Raw genomic sequence first — 19,553 nt, 5'->3', positions numbered from 1 at the left:
CCATGCCCAGTGAATGACCAAGTCCTGTAGATGTCTGCCCTCCCCATCTCTTTTATCTATCTTTAGCCTTCTCCTCCTCCTTCCACCACTTAACTCTCTGGTCTCCAATGCTTACTACCTTTCTGACCTGGGGCAAGTCAGTTGACAGGATCACAGATTCCGAATAGAGTAACTGGAAGGGACCCAACTGGCCGTGCAGTACAACTGATACATGAAGGCATCCCTAGTCAAACCCAGCAAGTGGCTGTCTGGTCTCTGCTTGAAGACCTCAAAGGAAGTGAAACTGGAGGTAGCTCATTCCACTTTTGGACAGGTCTAAACCTTTGAAACGTACCCCCCATCACTGCTGGTTCTCCCTACTGCCACCGAACAGCACATATTTTGCCATTCTTCCACATGCCAGTCCTTCAGATACTTAAAGAAGACTGAGTTTTCTGTTCTCCAGACTAACCACTCCCATTTCCTTCAGTTTACCCTCTTTCAGTTCACCAGCATGGTTTCCTTCCTCTGGACACTCTACAGCTAATTAATGTTCACACTGTGGCACCAAGACCTGAACTCAATATTCTAGATGTGGACTGACCAGCATGAAGAGTAGAGCCTCCCTCTTCTTGGAAGCTATGCCTCTCTTAATGGAGCCTAAGATCAAATTAGATATTTCATGACTGCCCATCATAGTGTTAATTCACTGAGCTTCCAGCTCATTAAAATCCCCAAATATATTTTCAGGACAGCTGTTGTCTAACTGGGTTTCTCCTACCTTATTGCTTGAAAAGTTGATTTTTTTTTTGTGCCCCAGAACAATACCATACCCACCCTGAGCCTTAGTTTCTTCTACTGCTGAATGAGCAGGTTAGATTGTTTTGATGACCTCTAAGAGCCCTTCCAACTGTGAAGCTATCTAAATTCATACTCTTCCTGGAATAATTCTAACAGCCTTCTACCTGGTTGGCATGCCTACTGTGTCACCCCACTCGAACCCTTTCTTCATCCTGATGATAGAGTCTGTCTTATTACTACACAGTTGTGCCTTAAGTCTTCCTAATGCACCACTCTGATTATCTTACTCCCCCACTCAGAAACCTTCAGTGACTCCCCAGTGCCTGCTGAATAAAGTATGAGCTCTTTAACCTGACACTTGAGGCCCTCTACCATCTGGCCTTTCCATAATCTTACCTCTCTCTCGTCTTCTCGTACAATTCCCCTTCACCCATTCAATGTGCTGTCCAAACTGGATTTGATCAGCATTCCCTAATATTGGCCAAACCTCTTTCACCTCTGTGTTTTTGCTCATCTTTTCCCATGACTAAAGAATCACAAAGATCCCTTTCCAGTCCTAAATCTATGGTGCAATGAAATTTTAGGCTTAGGATGGGCTTCTTTCTCGTAGCTGCTTAGGGAAACTTGTCCTTAAAAAAATGTGGATTTTTTTTTAACTTTGATATTGCTTACCCCTGTCTCATCCTCTTTCCCTGTTCTTAGAAATTCATCACTTCTAACAATGACTACCCCCTTTGTTTAAGGTCCCAGGTGCAGACTTCTACCTAAAGCTTTTCCTCTTTTCTCTCCACCTGGATGTGAGCTCTCTGCTCTAATTTATTTAGCTTTTCCCTTTGTCTAATCTTTATCATACTGATTTGTATATGTCCCTTATTTTCCCTTTTAGACATTGTAAGCTTGTTGAATACACTTATTGTACTTCAGTTTTGTCTCCCCAGGGCTGAGCACAGGGTTCTTGACTAGACAACTCACTTGGTTGAGGGTTGGGGGAGAAAATATGGCCTGATAGGTATAGTGAATATATTTTTTAACCCTAAAGCCCAGGCAAATGGTATACAAAAGATATTACTTTTATAAAATTTTGTAAAAATAAAAATTCTTCTCTTCCTCCTCCTCTTCCTCCTCCCTATGTCTTCTCCCTCCTCCTTCTTCTCCCTTTTCCCCTGCCCCTCCAAGAAAATCTAGAACATAAAGTCACGATGCTGGTAGCTCATCTTTGCGCAAATGTCTTACTTTAATTATGACTTCTTTTTTTCTGATGGAACCGTCTTTCCTAGGCTGTAGGCCATTCTGGAAATCTGAAGGCCAGTATAGAATACTGACAGCTGGAATGGACTTTAATAGCATCTAATTTAAACTCATGCCCAGTTCATGGATCCCTTGTCCAACTTCTAGCCTCTGCTTGACCACTTCTAGGGATAGGTCACTTACTAATTACCAAGGCAGTCCATTATCCTTCTGCATGCCAATAAATGTTCAGAAATTCATCCCTGTTTCCCAGTGAAATCTGTCTCCCTGTAAATTCTACCGTTTGGGCTGAGTTCTCCTCCGTGGATGCCCAAGGAGTAAGGAGCTTGTTTCTTTCAAAGTTAGAATCTTTCTACTTTACTGACTTGAGTCTGCATTCAGTGTTGCTGGGATGCTAATTTTATCAGGTCACCTGGTAATTGATTACCTTTCTTCTTATCTTGGGAAATGTCTCTCACTTATGCTTTAATGATAAATGACATTTATATAGCTTTCTAAGTGTGTTGTTTCTTGCAGCATATGCTAATCTCTGGGGCCTCCTAATAGCCTTGGGAGGGTAGGGAGTGGTGAGTGGTCCAGACCTGTGACTTCATCAGGGTAGAGAAGTCCCCCTAGTCCCCCCAACAACCCAAATATAACTTATTGTCTTTGACAATTACCTTAATTGTCTTTAATCATTAAGAGACTTTCCATTGCCATGGGGACATTATCTATCAGAGGTAATAGAGGTCTTTCTGCTACCAAAAGGCATTTTCTTTTATCCATTATGCCTCTCTGGCTAGGTACTAGAGGCATTATTATCTGTTCTGTGATGGTGAAACCAAGGCTCAAAGGGATTGAGGTAAGTGCCCATGGTCACATGGATCTTATACTCAGATTTAGAGCTGAAAGCATCCCTACAGACCATCTTGTTCAACCCCCATTTGGCAGGTCAGGAAACTAAGACAACTGAAACTCAGGTTTAGGTGACTCACCTGTGATTTTACACCCATTATAGTGAGAAATGACAGGATCTGAGCCAGTCTTCTTAATTTCAAGCCCAGCACTCTACCCGCTAAATTATGATGCCTGCCTCTTGGAGTTCTTTATATAGGTAGGAACCGATGATAAGGTCATTGATGTTGAGCTCTAAGGGACCTTAGAGATCATCTAGTACAACCACCTTATTTTGCAGGTAAGGAAACTTAGGCTTAGGGAAGTGAGGAGACCTTTTGGGACTGTATTTCTGGTTTCCTGGCTCCCAGGTCAGTCTTCTTTCGATCATACCCCACTGCCTACCTCTGCAGCAGGCTGTTAGTCTCCAAAGGAGCAGTGAGCTGTGCCCTTCCCAGCCTCAAGGGTTGATCAGAGTAGTTGCTTCCCACCACAGGTGGGGCATTTTGGAGAGCAATTTTCCTCTCCAGAAGACAAGACCATTATTTTCAGCATTGACTGGAACCCACAGGAACACTAAACTCAACTGTGGTGTGGTCTGTTTTCTTTTTTAAAAAGCGACAAACCACAAAAGAATCACTTCCAATCACTATTTACCTGTGGCTGTTAATAATGGCAGCTTGCCATGGGGGAAATTGTTTTCAGAAAAAATTATGTGGAGAGAAAAAAAAATCTCTTTCTCAAAACTGGGAAGGGGAGGATGTGTGGAGTAGAATGTGCTGATAAACCCATCACTTCTCCCAGAATCAGAACCAGCCTGAGTAAGGTACCTTCCTGTATGAGTGAATGAATGCTAAAACTTGTAGCATTTACTAGGTGCCAGGCATTGTGCTAAGGGTTGGAGATACAAATGGAAGATAGTCCCTGCCCTCAAGGAGCTTCCATTGTTTTGAGGAAGACAACCCATCTAGTGGAGTGGCTGCCAAGGGAGAGATTTTTGGTCCAGAGCAGTGGTTCTTTGCCTTTTTGTATATCCTGGACTCCTTTGTCAGTCTGATGGACCCTTTCTCAGAATAACATGTGATAAAGTTGGACATGATGGTGCAAGCCTGCAGTTTGGGAGGGCTGAGGCTGATCGTAGATTGCTTGAGCTTGGGAATTCTGTGCTTTAGTAGAGCTAAAGGTGATAGGTTATCTGCACCAAGTCTAGCACCCATATGGCAAATCTCTGGGATTGGGAGGGCCAATAGACTGTGAAAGGAGGGGTGACCCTGCCTGGGTGAGACATAGAGCAGGTCAAGGCTTCTGTGCAGATTAGTAGTAGAATGTGTCTGTCAGTGACCACGGGGTGAGATAGAGAAATCAGTCTTTAAAAAAAAAAGAAATGCATAAAATAAAATACATAGCACCACAAAGGAAAGAAATTATATTGAGAAATACCAAAAAAAAATTTTTTTTTAAAGTTCATGGACTCCAGGTTAAGAACTCCTATTTCAACAGAAATGGTTGCTCTATAGGGAAGTCAATTGATTTGTTTGCTGGGCCCAGAGCAAGAGGTAGAAAAGGGTGGTGGTGGGTTAATATAAATTATTATTATATATACATAATTATATATAATATATATTAGTACATAATTATAAAGTGCTTTGCATGCCTTAGAGTGCCTTCCTGTTAGCTGTTATTGTGATGGGTCATGCTATGCAACGACTGGGCAGATGGCAAGATGGCCTGGGTAGATCACTGGCTGGAATGTGAAGCATGAGCTGTCAGTCCATAAATATTTGTTAGATGCCTACTGTATTCCATGTACTGTACTAAGTGCTAAATCTGATATATAAGACTGGTTAGATATAGTGGGCAAGGAGAGTTTATACTTACTCCTCCTCAATTAAGACAACTTAAACCCAGAGTTGTGCTCCAAAACAGAGTGAAATGACTCTGCAGACGTGATTTCTGGAGGTCCAATCCCAAGGGTTCTCAGTCTTCCATGGTAGGATAGTAGATGTAATGAATACTTGTTGAATTAGTTTGAATTCCTAGAGATTAGGGAAATGAAGTACTCCAGCAGTCCCTGGTTTATCAGCCTGAGGTCTCATCATAGACTCAAATCATGACCTACTTCATGACTCAGTTGGTAGTCTTCCCAAGTTGCCATGACTATCTCATTTGACGAGCCAATGAGGATCTAATGGAGACAGTGTTGTAGTTCAGTAGAAAGAGGACTGGCTCAGTAGTCAAAGTTCTTGGGTTCATATCCTACCTCTTGATATTTACTACCCTTATGACCACAAGCAAGTCACTTAACTCCCTTGGGTCTCAGTTTTTTTTTTTCATTGTTGAGATGAGGGGGTCAGCCTACATGGTCTCTGAGCCCAGATCTGAACGCATTCTCCAGCTGTCCCCTGTGCCTGAAATAGTCCTCTCCTCATCTCTCACTCCAGGCTTCCTTCAAGTCTCAGCTAAAATCCCACCTTCTAGATGAAGTCTTCCCTCCTTAATCTTGGTGTCCCTTTCAGAAGTATTCCCATTTACCTTATCTCTATCTTGTTTGTACATAATTGTTCGTATGTTGTCTTGAGATCTGTCTTTTGCATTTCTCTCTATCCCCAGTGCTTAGCACAGTGCCAGACACGTAGTAGTTTCACTGACCACTGCCTTGCATATGAAGCGCTTTGTAAACCTTGAATCAATACATATGTGTAACCCCTTTCTATGAGAGGCAGCTTGGTGTAGTAGGTAGAGTACTGGGCCAAGAGTCTGAGCTCAGAGCTTTGCCCCAAAGTGGAATGTGACTATTGAGAACTCACTTAACCTCTGAGCCTCAGACACTTGTTGGGAGGGTCAAATGAAATAATACATGTAAAGCATTAGATAAATGGGGACTATTTTTCTCATTAACCAATGGAGTGGTCGCCTTAGCCAGTGAAGAGTCCATGCCTGGGCCCATGTTCATTGTCTTTCCAGGCTTGTCAGGCCCCATGGAAGCTGTTTCTTCTCTGGCTTACCCTCAAATAACCCATGGTCACTTCCGTGCCAAAAGAAGAGTTCCGAGAGGTTGGGCGGTATAGTGTATGGTTTCCTGTGTCTTGAACTAGGAGGCTATGGGTTTGAATCCCACCTCTCAGGCTTCTTCCCTTCGTGATAACAGGCAGATCTTTGAACCTCAACAAGCCTCAGTCCCCTCATCTGTAAAAAGGGGATAAGAATGCCTTTACCTATGTCACAGAGTTGCTGTGAGTATACATGAGATAATGTACAAAAAAGTATTTTTTAAACCTTAAAGCATTATGTGAGTACATAAGTATTAAGGAAAACTGAATGAATTAAAAAGCAAATAACAACAAAAAACCAAACACTTTTGGCCAGTTATGAATCTTTCATGGAAATAAATGATTTCTTTTTCTTTCTTTTCTTTTTTCTTAAGGAGAGGGGGATGGGGATCTTTGGGAATGAATAAAAACCATAATGTTTAGTTCAAACAGAATGTTCTTTTAGATAGACAAAGTTTAACTGGTCAAGGAGGGGAGCATGTCTTCTCCCTGAGCTCACACACTACCTTAGTCATTCCTTGGAATTCAGTGGAAAGACTTTTTCAGAGCTCAATAAAAGCCCAGAGGCACAGTTACACGACAGATGTCTAAAGGTTACTTGGTAGACAGTACTGCAGAAATACGACCCACAGTCTGCCTGTGTCGTGTGGAAGTGACATCCAATTTTAAACATGTTGGTGTGTCTTTCCTCTGATGGAAGTCAAAGAATGAAGAGTACCATTCATTCACCACCAAGGAAACAGGGGATGTTACAGTCTCATAAGCAATAAAGGAAACATGATTTATATGCTTATTTCCCCTTTTTTACTGGAGGCAGGGGAGGGCATGTGCATGTAAAAAGGCACCCTTGCTACATCTGGGCAAAATTAACTAGAAAATTGGCAGAAGGTTTAGTAGCCTTTTATCACCTATTTTCTCTTTGTTTTCTAGTTTCATAGTATGGTTAGAGAGAGGCAGTGTGGGGCAATGGATAGAGACCTGGCCTTAGTATCAGGAAGAATAGTGTTCAGTTCTTCTGTCTGAAACATTGATCACAGACAAATTATTTGACTCCTCGGTGCTCTGGACAACTATGAAAAATTCGAAGTTATGGATTTTCTAGTCTTCATCAGAGGTAGGATTTTCCATACTGATGGGAGGGAGGGGCAGCATGAAAGAAATCACATTTTGGGACCAAAAATAAAATGTGGCTAAAGACATTCTTTAGTAAACTCAGTAACATAGGGGACAATGCATATGCTTATAATTGTTTATTAAACATTTGTTGGGATTTAAGCAGTGGCATGTATACTGTTATCTTCTGCACATCTTCCCAGTCTTGTTGGAAAAATACATTTTACATGGGTAACCTATGTTTGTGATATGACTTTTGTTGAAGGTGGCTGAAGAACTCATCAACTGTTAAACCCTCAAAGAAGCAGTGTGGCAGCTACAAAAAGTCGCATCTGGCTCTCTTTAACAGACATGTTTAACCGGTAAAGGCTTCTGTTCTATTAGTGAAAGATGAAGGAAATGTTTACACTTCCTTTTTATATTAAGACTCTTCGAGAGATTTTGTTTTTTAAAGTTCAGCCAGATTTGGATTGTTTATCATGGGTGATTCAAAGAGCAGTGAGTGGGTGTAAGTTGCATATCACCAACATCCTTTCCATGAGAAATAGTGTGAGAGACGTGAAAGGGAACATGTGAGAGTGGAAAAGAAGTCGGATTGGTCGTGTAGCCAAGGTGAGGGACAATCACAGATGGCCAGCTGGAGGCCTGCACTGCTATCCATAAGGCCCCCAATATGTTGGGTGGATCGTCTATGGAGGATTTATGGAAAGACTTGGGTAAGAATCATTCAGAGTGAGAAAGCGAGGAAGGGTTGTCTTCTGTCCTGGCGGAGGGCATCTCTGCACAAATGAGATCAAAGATCTGCTGCGGGACACAACATGGGATCCAATTTTGAGATTCTACTAGCCTTTTGGTTTTCCTCCTTTTTTGTACTCACCATCACACCATTTTGCTGTCTTTCATTGACAAGTCCATGTCCTCTCTAATGGGACCAAAGCCTACCAGGAAGGTTTTGTTAGCCTACAGTGAACAGAAGAGCAAGCTAGGGTTAGGGTTATAGGATTATAGGATCCTTTTAGCATCCTAAATGTATTGATTATAGGATACATGTAAGACTGACCCTCAACCATCTGGTCTGCTAACTTTTTAAGAAAGACTCTTGTTTCTTAGGAATCATAAATTAATTTGCTTTTTACTGTACTGGGAATGATAAACAACACTTCTGTCCCCTCATAAATGTTAGCTTTATACAAAATCAATAGAGATTTTGAGTAGTCTGTCAAATTTAGAAGGCAGTATGGAAAGAGCCCTGGTTTTAGACAAAGTCGAAGAATCTGGGTACACCTTCCATCTTGTCATTTACCACGTGGATAACCTCTGATAATTTACTTAACTTTTCTGTGCCTCAGTTTCTTCATCTGTTAAATAAGAAGGTTGTACCAAAGTCCCTTCCAGCTCTAAATCAATGGTCCTATCATCCCATTTACCTATAATGAAAGAAAATTTATTTAGCATTTTAATGTTATAACACCCATTTCAATTAAACCACAGCTCCATTTTTGTTCGCTTAGCTACCAGCAAAGATTGAAATTTAGGATCCTTTTTGAAATTTGTATGTGTGTGTGTGTGTGTGTGTGTGTGTGTGTGTGTGTATGTGTGTGTGTGCATGATTAATGAATTGATCTTAGAGTTTAAAAATGCTTAGTATGGTTAATAACCCCTTCCTTCCCTCCTCCCCCAAATCTTTTGTCTATTATTCTTATAGAGAGGCAGCTTTGGTCATGAGTTCTCTGAGGAAGGGAATGTTGTGAGTTGTCCTCTAAAGATAACCTTTCCTAAAACTGTGGTTGGACCACACAGAAGGAAATACTCCTCAAGATAGTAAATCTCAAGAGGTCATTGCTCATGCTAAGACCCTTGTGTCAGATCATATCCCTGGACTCAGAAATCAGCTGTTGTGGTTCATGGTTACATGTCTGAAAGTCAGCTTGGGGTAGTGGTGAGTGACCTGGGCTCGGAGTTCAGACCTGCATCTAAGTCCCGCCTTTCTTGCATGCTGGTTTTGTGACCCTAGGCTGGTCACTTACTATCTCAATGCCCTAGAGCACTGTTGTCAAACTCAAATAGAAATGGATCCCGGTAGGCCCTGTAGGTCTTTGAAAACCACAGGTTAATATTATCTATGTTTTGTTGTATGTTTGTTTATTTTGTGGAACATTTCCCAATTCATCTGGACTGGCTGGCAGAACAGGCACTGGTCTGCATTGGTTTCCTCATCAGGAGTCCCCTATAGAAATTCAAAGGATTGGTCCAAAATACAAGATGTCCCAAAAGTCTTAACGAGGTTTTTCTGTTCTTGAAAACTTAAAACTTCACTAGTAATGCAATCAGACTTCTAGGATACTCTGTCTGTCTACAGAGCTAGACCAGTTCATTTAGCCTTTCTTCTCTCCTATTGGTCTTCTGCTTTGCTTTCACTTCTCTCGTCTGTTCTCCATTTTCTTTTTGCTTGTCCTCTCTCTTTTCCAAGAGGCAACATGATGCTACAGCGACCTAAATGCAGAGGACCTGAGTTCACAACCCATCTTTGCCTCTCGCTTGCTATGGACAAGTCACATGACCTTTTGGGTCCCTTTGGCTCATTTCTAAGAGAAGAAGGGGATTGAACTCAAGGACTTCAAAGCCTCCTTCCAGCTCTAATGTAGATATGGATTTCCTTTTTCCCTGACCCATTCATCTTTCTTTTTCCCTTCCTTCTTCTCCTTTTCATTAGCTTAGTCTAGCAAAGGTCTCCCCCTCACTTCCTTGTCTCCATGACACACAAACCCGCCTTTTTGTTTGGAGTCAGGGAAGTGGAAACAGGGAAGAGGAGTCAGGGAAAGACTTAAAAGGCAATCTACCTTTCTTATTCCAGTCCTTGGAATGTAGTAGTATTAATAATAACAACAATAACAATAATGATTAATATTTATATAATGCCTACTCTGTGCCAGGCACTGCACTAAGAGATTTACAAATGTGATCTCATTACATTCTCACAACAACCCTGGGAAGTAGGTCCCATTATTATCCCCATCTTACAGGTGAGGAAACTGAGGCAAATAGAAGCTAACTGATTTACCCAAGGTTACATAGCTAGAAAGTATATGAGGTTGGATTTGTACTCAGATATTCCTGAGCTGAGGGCCAGTGCTCTATCCACCATGCCATCAGCTGACTCAGTGTCACAGGAAGTTTAGATTCCCTGGATGAAAAAGTAAATCCCTCTCTGCTTAAAAAAAAAAAATCTAGTAGAGAGCAAAGTCTTGTTGACTCCTGATCTATGGAAAGGAAAATAGAGATGTAAAGCATTTGGTCCCATTCTCCTTTGCTGATTCCTTTTTTTCCCTCCCATCTTCTTACATGCATTTTCCTTCTCCTCTCCCTTACTCTCCTCTCTTTCCTCCTTTTCCTTCCCCTCACCTTCTTCTTTCCTTTCCCCTTCCCTCCTTCTGACCCTCATATTCTCCCTTTGTCTCTTCTCCCTTTTTCACCCTCCCCTTTCTCTCTTCTCCTTTCCTCTTTCCTCTATTCCTCTTTCTTCATTCCTCCTTTGATACCCTTCTTTCCCTCTTACTCTCCTTTCCTTTCCTATCCTCCTTCCCTTCTTTTTTTACCTTCCCCCTCCTCTTTTCTCTCTCCCTTTCTTCCTCTCCCCTTCCCTCCATCCCTCTTCCTCCATTCCCTCCTTCTTACTCTTCTTTCCTCTCCTCCTTCTTATCCTTTTTTTTTTCTTGGCTTCTTTTCCCTTCTCTCCTCTCTTTTCAGCTCCTTTTTGTGTATTATCTTCCCCTGTTAGAATGCAAGTGCTTTGAGGGCAGGGATTATATTTCTTTTTTGCTTCTGTTTGTATCCCTAGTGCTTGGCAGAGTGCCTGGTGCACAGTAAAGGGATCCAGGAAGATATTGCAGTGATGCCTCAGTTGGCTTTGGAAGGGGAGAGGCATCACTGCGATATCTTCCTGGATCCCTTGCTTCGCGAATCTGTCTTGCCACTGTTTCCTTGAGGGCAGGACAAGGAAACAAGCAGCAATTAAGAGTTTACTATGTGCCAAGCATTGTGCTAAGTTTACATTCTAACAGGGGAAGATGCTGAAGAGGGGGAGGGGAATGGAAATCCAGAAAATCAGAAGCAGAGAAAGGAGAGGAATGAAAGTTGGCTGGACTGGTCCTACCCCCCCTCCCCCAAATAGTGACCTCAGAAGGAACCAGGCAGCAAAAGGAGAGGGCTAGCATGGCACAGTGATGTTCAAGAGTGAGAAGGCCACACTGGAGGCTAGATGAAGCAGGACAAGGAAAGTTCTAGGGTGATGCATCAGCTGAGGAAGAGGAGCAAGGTCCAGAAAGTCAAAAGCTGTGGCCTTTAAAAAGGTTCGAGAGACATTATTTTTGGGTGATTTAATCATTTTATTAATAATGCCACCATTTTTATTAATAAAAGGATGGTCTTTTGGCCGCCTCTCTCTTAGGCAAGCAACAGTCATGGTGGCAAGCTCATGGCTTATATGCCCATGGGAAGAGGGGTGATCCTGAGGGTAGCAATCAACTCTAGTTAATTGTTAATGAGATAATGAATATTACAATGAGGGGATGGACCTATTCAAATGAACTTTAATTATGTCATTTAATTCTAAGTTATCCTTAGCCATAGGCAACCTATTCAAAGAATTTATCCCCACCCAGATGTGAGTAGAGCACAAGGGCTTCTCCACCTGGGTGGGATCTGAACAAGAAAGCTAGTCCAATCTCATTGTCAGTAATGTCCTTCAAAAGACAGCTTTTGAAATCAGGACTTCAGAAAAAGGGCACGACTCTGAATCTCCCCCAAATCATTGGTTATTAATAATCATTTCTCTCAAAGCAGAGGTGTGAGAGGCTGATTAGAGCAATGCCTGATACATAGTAGTCCCTTAATAAATACTTGTTGGTTAATTGACTTCTCCTATGCATCCATCTTGCATTTTATGTAGCCTGTGGTCCAAACAATTCTGGACCTTTTCAAACTTAGACTTAATTTGTGGGAGATTATAATACTAAGTCATCCGGCTGGCCTACCACCCAGGTAGAAGATTGGGAATGTACAAAGTTGACACAGGTCTAAATGCTCAGTTGGCCATCATGTTAACAGGCTCAGAAGCCTCCAGTCCTCTCATTCCAGTGATAGCGAGAGTCCTTTCGTCGTAGAGATGTGTTTCCAAACAGATATATTTGGGGAGAAGAGAAATGAGATCAATTGGTTTGGGAAATGTGTGCTGAGGTTGTCTTCTGTCACTTTACTTCTTGTTGGTTAGGCTCAAATATTGCTGTATGTTTGTATTTTTCATTTCTTCTTGGTAGCCAATCAGATAATAAGCTAGAGGGCAGACGTGGTCCTGCTCAGAGTCGGCATTTGTAGCCATTATTGAGAGTTTGGTGAATTAAATAGAAATTTTCTTGCAAAGATACATCAACCTTTCTATTGGGCGGAAGAGAACAGAGTGCCTGTAAGCCAGTCAAGAGCAGGAGAGCATGTTGTCTTGCAGGATATAGCTGGATATAAAAGTCACTGAAGTGGTTTGCAAAGGCCTCATTTTCATAATTGTTTCCACATTACAGGCTAGTCTGGTATTTTCTCAGAGAACCATGTTCTGGGAGAGTCTAAATGAAGGCTTTGCTCACGCAGCTTTCATTTGGGCGCCATATATAGACTTTCTAAACCATCATTTTATGAAGTCTTTAATTGCCCAACTCTGACATTCTGGTAACACCCTGCGTCTTTAGCAGCCTTAGGTGACACAGGATCTGGTCAAGCCTTCCAAGTCTTTCAGTATCTTTTTTAAAAAAAAGTTTAGCAATTGGCAGGATTCACATTTGCCTACTTTTATTGACTCTAACCTACCCCTAAATCTGAGCTTGTGTGACCAGTTTATAATAAAAAAATTTTTTTTTGTTTTTTCTTTTGGCTAGGCAGTGGGGTTAAGGGACTTACCCAGGGTCATACGGCTAGTATGTGTTATGTGTCTGAGGTCGGATTTGAACTCAGGTCCTCCTGAATCCAGGGCTGGTGCTCTATCCACTGCACTATCTAGCTGCTCCCTAAAAAAATTTTTTAAAAAGTATTTTATTAAAGGTATTTTTTTTGTGATTTTTAATATTATACAGAAACATACAAAATATTTAGAAATTAAATAGAATTAAGTTTCCAAAAAGAAGTCAACCCACAAAGCTCCACGGTTTAATGATAATAATAACTAGCATTTATACAGTGCTTTATGATTGGCCAATTGCTTTATAATCCTAATGTTCACAAACAACCCCTGTGAGGGTGGGTGCTATATGCTAGTCATAATGAGTTATTTATATATTTATAGAAATATAAGTTTAAATGATGTGGAAAGCATATTTATATATCTTTTGTATTTGTGAATATATACTCATAGGACATATTTAAAATAAATTTATCTAGTTATATAAATGCTAAATACTAGCTATAAGTTATTTGTGTATGTATAGAAATGTTTTTAAATAAAGTTTTATTTTGTTACTGTTGTTCAGTCATGTCTGATTCTTCATGACCGCATTTGAGGTTTTCTTGGTGGAGGTACTGGAGTGGTTTGCCATTTCATTCTCCAGCTCATCTTACAGATGAAGAAACTGAGGCAGTCAGGGTGAAGTGACTTGCCCAGGGTCATATAGCTAGCATTTGAGACCAGATTTGAACTCAGGAACTCATATTCCTGACTTCAGGCTCAGTATTCTGTCCGCTATCCCACCCAACTGCCCTGTATAGAAATGTTTACATAAATTTAAATTATATCAACAAAATGTAAATCTACATAGCTTGTATACTTGTGAATATATGATGATGTATAATTTGTATATTCAAAATAAATTTATTTATATAAATGCTGAATATGAGACCTATTTATATACTTATATAAATGTTTACATAAATATCCAAATGGATATTTGTATAAATTATATATTTATAAAGATATAACTATATGTAAACTTGTATTTAAATAAACTGTTAATTGTGTGAGTGCTAAATGTTAAATATAATAAGAGTTTTATGTATGTAATATGTTTATATAATATAAATTATAATTATTTGTATAGAAATTATATTCTTATAAATACATAATTATATGTAAACTTGTCTATATTTTCACATAAATGTTAAATACTACCTATAATGAGTTATTTATATATTTGAACAAATATGTACACAAATTTTAATTTTATAAACAAAATAACTTTATATATTTATAAGTATATAATTTTATTTAAACTTATTTACAATCAATTTGTATTTTTATATAAATGCTAACTATAATGAGAATTATTTAGCATGTAAATAGTTGTAGTAGATGATATAATTATCAGATCATTTGTTTTTCATCTTTCTGTTGTCATTGTGACCATTTACATCCTCTCTCTTAGGGGCATGTTCTAAGTTTTGGATTTGTGCTTAAGTTTGAAAATACTCAACAAACACTCCACTCTCAGTGGAGATATTTAATTGACTTTTAAGTCACACACACACACACACATACACACACACACACACACACACACACAAGCTCTTAAAATATGTTTTCAACATAGTGGGGCAAAGTCATTCATTTGTCATAAATGGCTGATTCTGTGGAAACTCTTTGCCTTGATAATTTTTGGGTGAACAAAGGTAGTCATTATTGTTATTATTTATTTAGTACTCTAATGAACATGTTTGGCATCCAGCAGAGTAGAATATGAAGGAAAATGTAGAAGCCTGGGTCATAGGAATTTCCCTTATTCATTTTCCTTTCTTTGTGATGATGCCTTATAGTACCAAATTTCTCTTTCTCTCCCTCCCTTTCCCTCTCCCTCCCCCACTCTCTCTCCCTCTTTCTTTCTCTCTCTGTCTCTCTCTCCATCTTTCCCCAAGTCTCTCTTTCCTCAGGCTCCCTGCCCCGTCTCTCTGTCTGTCTCTCTCTGTCACACACACACACACACACACACACACACACACACACACACACACACACACACACACACACACACACACACACATACACAGAGTGAGTATATCTTAACAGACCGGAAATAACTGGTTATTCATGTGGGAGTTATATTAGAACGTCTGTCTGTGTGCAGTCAGATCACTGGCTGTTTAGAACAAAGGTCAAAATTAACATCAAATTAGAAGAAAGTATAACGATGATAAGTTACAGCCTGTATTTTCAATAGCTCCAACCCGACCTATTTAAATAACCTGTGGACTGTGACAAATGGCAAATGGTTAAATACAAAAACATAGACTTTTGATTATTGCTGTCTCTTGGAGAAGTATAACCATCATAAAACAATTGCCACAGTGCAGGAGCTGAAAGAGCCCAGAAATTGCTGCAGTCAGCAAATGCTTGACCTTGCCAAGCAGAGGGACATCAAAGCCAAGATCAACATTTTTTAGGGTGTGTAATCTCTTGCAAAATATTATAGAGGAGGATGGGGGAAGGTGATGAGTAATATCTCACAATACAGAGGAAAGAGGTGGAAACATAGGCATACATACTCAGGTGTCCTGGGTGTTCCTAGGTGCGCCCTAATGTCTCAAAAATTTTGGTATTTTATAACTCCCTTTGTATTTTTGATGGAAATTTTAGTTTTTAATTAAATAATTAAGTTTAATTGTTTTAGTTTCTTTAGTTTGAATAAAAATGGCATCCTTTGTTTTTGAGTAGCTGATAAATGTTAGCCTAAAAAAAAAAAGATAATACTTAAATGAGATAATGTATATAAAGTGTTTTGCAAATCTGTTTTTATACACATATCTATGGTGTCCCAAAAGTCTTGGAGTATGTGCATATGTCTATCTCTATGTTTATAGATACATACATAAGCTATGTCTACATAGATACACTGTCTACATAGACACCTCTATGCTATGTCACTTAGATACATATATACACATATATCTATGGTGTCCCAAAGGCCTTAGGTTTAAAGCTTTAAGAGCTTAAAACTGCCCTAAGACTTTTGGGACATGCTGTATAAAAGTCAGTTATTAGTATTATTATTGCTGGTATTGTTGTTATGGTCTCTGTAACCAGATACTACTGTAAAACTTCCTGATCATTTTTACTGGAACACATGCTTTCAGAGGTGTTGAGTTTTTGTTTCTTATGGGGATAGTTAGGTTTGAAGATTAATGAAGTGAAAAACATTGAGGTTTTATTCCATCATGTAATTACGAATTCTAAGGACCACAGCTTAGATGCTAAGATGCATTTGAAAACAAACAAGCTTTTTTCATACCAGTTTCTGGGGTAGACTTTGTTAGTTCTTAGCCTTGCCAATACATGAAGCCTTGACGTATTTTTAGTCTGGGAAAATAGACTCGGGTTTAAAAGTAAATGTAAAATTAGAAATGTGTTTCTTCTGTTGGAGTATGTAGAGTAATAATAATAATTGACACGTATATAGGTTAAAATACTTTATTTGCATGAGCTTAGCAATTCTGGGAAGTTGCTCGTTGTTCAGATGTGTCTAATTCTCCGTGACCTCATGGACTGTAGCATGCCAGGCCCTTCTGTCTTCCACTATCTCCTGAAGTCTGTGCAAGTTCACCTCCATTGTTTGCTGACATTATCTATCCATTTCATCCTCTGCTGTCCTCTTTTCCTTTCGCCTTCAATCTTTCTCAACATCAGGGTCTTTTCCAATGAGTCCCATCTTCTTATTATATGATCAAAGTATTTAAGCTTCAGTATTTGACCTTCCAGTAAATAGTCTGAATTAACTTCTTTAAGTATTGACTGATTTGATCTCCTTGCTGTCCAGGGAACTCTTAAAAGTCTTCTCCAGCACCACAAATCGAAAGCATCGATTCTGTGGTGCTTGTCTTTCCTTAGAATCCAACTCTCACAGCCATACATTGCTATTGGAAGAACCAAAGCTTTGACTGTACAGATCTTTGTTGGCAAGGTGATGCCTCTGCTTTTTAGTATGCTGTCCAGATTTGCCATAGGTCTCCTTCCAAGGAGCAGGGGTCTTTTAATTTCATGGTGGCAGTTGCCATCTGCAGTGATCTTTAGCTCTCTTTGATTGCTACTCAAAGTCATTGTAACCTGAGTTTATTTATTGCACTTTTTAGTAAAATCACAAAAGGTTGGTGTCTCTCACTCTATCCAAAGGCACATGAATTGCCAAGGTAGATCTTTGCCTAAAAAACAGTAATTATTCTGAGAAAGATCTAGGGGGTTTAGATCATGCGATCTTGGACTGTGTGAAGAGTGGCAAGCTTCCCTGAATTGGGGGGCAATGGTCTCTTTGTACCCTTACCTGATCATTTCACATTTGGAGTATTAGGTTCCATTTTGGCCATTGCATTTGGGAAGGTTATTGATAATCAGAGACCATCCAGATCATGGCAATTGGGAAGACCTGTGGCCTTGAGTCTATGTCAAATGAGGAAAGGTTCAAGGAACTGGGGATTTTTAGCCTTGAGAAGACACAGTAAGGCATCAGGATACCTAAAATCTTGGATCTGATGGGCTGTCATGGGGAAGAGGGACTTAATTTTTTCTTCTTGGACCCAAAGGAGAGAACCATGAAGGGAAGGGAAAGAAAATAAGCATTCATATAATAGCACTTACTATATGCCAGGAACTATGCTTTATAAATACTCTTATTTGATGAATAGGTGGAAGTTGTGAAGATGCAAACTTAGGCATGTCAGGAAAACCTTTCTCTTTTTAATGTATTATTCCCCTCTCCCTAATTGCATGTAAAAACAATTTTTCCTTCAGAATAATTTTTTAAATATTTTATTTTTCCCCAATTACATGGTAAGAAAATTTTAAATATTTGTTCTTTTAAGTTTTGAGTTCCAAATTCTCTCCCTCCCTCATTGAGAAAGAAAGCAATTTGCCATAGGTTATACATGTGCAGTCATATAAAATGTGTTCCACCTGGAAAGACTTGTATGGTCTGATACTGAGTGAAGTGAGCAGAACCAAGAGAACTTTGTACACAATAACAGCCATGTTGTGCGATGACTAATATTGATAAACTTAACCCTTCTCGGCAATACAAGGATCTAAGACATCTCCAGAGGCCTCGTGATGGAAAATGCTATCTACATCCAAAGAAAAAACTATGGAAGTTGAATCGCTATCATTTTTTTTCTTCTGTTGAGTTTTGTTTCCTCTTTCTGATGGTTCCTCCTATTGGTTTTAATTTTTACTTACAACTTCACTAATGTGAAAATATGTTTAATAGGAATGTAAATGTATAGCCTATATGAGATTGTGCGCCGTCTTGGGGAGGGTGATGCAGAGGAAGGGGGGAGAAAAATTTTACACTCAAAAGCGTATGGAAGTGATTGTTGATAAATCAAAATAAATTAATAAAATTTTTTAAAAAAATGTGTTTCCATATTAATCATGTTGTGAAGGAAAACAGACCAAAAAAACCAACCCAAGAAAAATAAAGTAAAAAAAAGTTCCTCGATCTGCATTCAGACCCCATAAGCGTTTTCTCTGGAGATAGATAGCATTTTCCTCATGAATCCTTAGAAACTGTCTTGGGCCATCGTACTGATGAGGATAGCTGCATCATTCTGCAGCTGATCATCATAAAGTGTTGCTGTTACTGTGTATACTCTTCTGGTTCTGCTCACTTCACTTTGCATCAGTTTGTGTAACTCTAGGAAAACGTTTCTGACAGAGCTGTCTAGAGGCAGCTTGGTACGGTAGGAATGGGGTTGTTTGATGACATTGTATATTTGAGTTGGAAGGAACCTTAGCCAAGGCCCCTGTTAGTTTGTGAGCTCCCAGAGGGCGAGAACGTCTTGTGCCTGCTGTTGAATTCCCAGCTCTGGTTGGCTATGAGATCAATGAATCAATCATAACTCTTCCATTAAAGTGGTGGTTGCTATTGAGGTGTCATTTGTAGTGTGATTAGTATGTTGGACATACGTATTAATACCAGCCCAAGGACCCTCTCCAAAATGGTCCTCGATACCTGGGATGCCACATTAAGAAGCTTGAGCTCATCTGGAGGAGGATGACTAGCATGCTGAAGGCACCAGAAACCATAGCTTATGAGGATTGGTTGAAGAACTGAAGATGTTTAGCCTGGAGAACTCATTGTCAAGGATATTGTAGATGGGATTACTGGGTTCAGAGAAAGGAGTGCCACATTTGGAATCAGTCGACCTGAGTTTGAATCTTGACTCTGACACCACTTGTGTGATCTTGGGCAGGTGACTTAACTGTCTTTGGACTCAGTTTCTTAATCTGTAAAATGAAGGGATTAGAGTCCCTGGCCTTTGAGATACCTTCCGGTGTAGGTCTATGACCCTATGAGAAGGTTTTTACATGGCTCTAGGTCTAATTCTTTGCTTTATAAATCTTGATAAGTGCTTTGTGATTCTGGGGGAAGTGAGTGTTACTTACAAACACAAATTTAAAACAAAGAACCAATGTAGGGAAGGAAAGGGAAGCTTTTATTAGGGTGGAGGGACTGAGGTTCCTCAGGACCTATG

The 19,553-nt window shown here is 39.8% G+C and overlaps 1 protein-coding gene across 1 annotated transcript in view; it reads left to right on the top strand.

Annotated features, from left to right (window-relative positions):
• The window catches only part of LPAR3 (lysophosphatidic acid receptor 3), a 123,220-nt gene that overhangs the window by 16,544 nt on the left and 87,123 nt on the right, over nucleotides 1-19,553 (top strand). The window lies entirely within an intron of this gene.

The sequence above is a fragment of the Phascolarctos cinereus genome, unplaced genomic scaffold, assembly GCF_003287225.1.
Source record: "Phascolarctos cinereus isolate Bilbo 61053 unplaced genomic scaffold, phaCin_HiC Scaffold_5;HRSCAF=322, whole genome shotgun sequence".
NCBI lineage: Eukaryota > Metazoa > Chordata > Mammalia > Diprotodontia > Phascolarctidae > Phascolarctos > Phascolarctos cinereus.
This window is presented reverse-complemented; position numbering and strand designations above follow the sequence as displayed.